This window comes from Schistocerca gregaria, chromosome X (genome assembly GCF_023897955.1).
Source record: "Schistocerca gregaria isolate iqSchGreg1 chromosome X, iqSchGreg1.2, whole genome shotgun sequence".
Taxonomy (NCBI): Eukaryota; Metazoa; Arthropoda; class Insecta; order Orthoptera; family Acrididae; genus Schistocerca; species Schistocerca gregaria.
The window spans coordinates 305,350,615-305,352,356 of NC_064931.1; the positions used below are offsets into that span (position 1 = coordinate 305,350,615).

Sequence of the window (1,742 nt, forward strand, 5' to 3'; positions counted from 1 at the left end):
TTACGACGGTGTCGCAGTCAAAATACTCAAGCTTATTGTTGATCCACTACTGCTCTTAATAAATACTGCTCCCTAGACCTTGAAGTTCTTTTCTGGACAACACAGTAGGAATACTTGTTATCATCAGAATACGAGCACTAGAGATCCGATTGCTAAGAAGAATAGCAGGGTACATTCTGTTTGAGGGGAGAGTGAATGTAGACATCAGAAAACAACTGAGAGTCAAAAACTTAAATGAGCAGATTAGAGAATACAGAAACAACTGGAAAGATAGTGGCAAAAGAATGGAAGACGACAGGATTACCAAAACTACCCATTGGGCAGAAGATATTGAGGAAGCCCAAGGAAAATCAACAATTTCAGCCAAGAGGCCGTAACAGACAAATGCCTTCTACATGCAGAGAGAAGAAGAAGAGATATCATATTAAAAATATGATAATTTCTTAAGTAACTGTACTTTTAATAATTTTTGTAATTACATATAAAACTCTGGTCTGCTGTAAGAGGAATCCTGAGGCCATTAATTTGTTCAGGTGAAATGAATAATTAAAAAATTAAACAGAATATACAGGTTGTCCCTGGATGAATGGTCAGCACTCAGGGATATGACAGGAACGATCACTTGAAGTAAATAACTTCATGTGGACATATGAACTCTCTTAAATGGTTTCCGTGATACATTGTACATTGTTACTTTTTTTCTTTATTATTCAGTACATTGTCATTGTTTACAATGGACCTTAGTAGTCTAGGCGAATTCGACATGAATAATTTGATGTAGGACACTTGGTCTATCAGGTCGAGAAACTATCTCAAACTGCCAGAATGAGATTTTCACTCTGCAGCGGAGTGTGCGCTGATATGAAACTTCCTGGCAGATTAAAACTGTGTGCCCGACCGAGACTCGAACTCGGGACCTTTGCCTTTCAAAGGCAAGTGCTCTACCAACTGAGCTACCGAAGCACGACTCACACCCGGTACTCACAGCTTTACTTCTGCCAAATTGGCTTACCTACACCTCAATGCATGCGTGTTGTGCAAGAATTTCAAAACTGTCTAATTCTCTTCATGAAACCTAAAAGTCCTTGAGAAAAAATGAATAGGAACCTTTTAAAGGAAATTTAATGCAGTTTAATTTTGTACTACGGCACGTTGTCTCTTGAGGCTACAAATTTGCGGTTATTCAAGAAAAACATACATAAGTAGATTTAAATAATGTTTCGTCTCAGAAACCATTTGGAACAGGACATATGTCCATATTTACTTTTTTGCTTCAAATGATCGTTTCTGTCATATCTCTGAATATCGACCGTTCCTTCTGAGACAAAATGTGTACATGGACTACCATGTATGTTACAATAGCTGTTGCATTTACTATTCTATCCATCCAGAGTAATTAAAAGGTGCATAAACGCTACCATCACACCAACAAAAGCAACTATAAATGCAATACACATAGAAGACTACATCATAGTACACCTAACAAGAACGCTCACCCAACAATAAAACAGAAGAGCACCAACACAAGAAGATGACGATTAGGACACATCAAACAAGAATACAAAGTGTTAAGCGCATAGAGACATGCTCAGTCATGAAAGAGAGGGCACAGAACAGAGTGACGCACAATGTAGTGCTGTGTTTGGTGCTGTTCTCCTGTGCGTCGAGAGGTGTGATTTTAATTGTGTGTCGCGCGGGATTAGCCGAGCGGTCAAGGGCGCTGCAGTCATGGACTCTATGGC

The 1,742-nt window shown here is 39.0% G+C and overlaps 1 non-coding gene across 1 annotated transcript; it reads right to left on the reverse strand.

The window, feature by feature from the left end:
- Window positions 1-889: 889 nt before the first annotated feature.
- On the reverse strand, window positions 890-964 carry Trnas-uga (transfer RNA serine (anticodon UGA)). Its single transcript has one exon. It is a non-coding gene; the product is annotated as a tRNA-Ser (tRNA).
- Window positions 965-1,742: the final 778 nt, after the last annotated feature.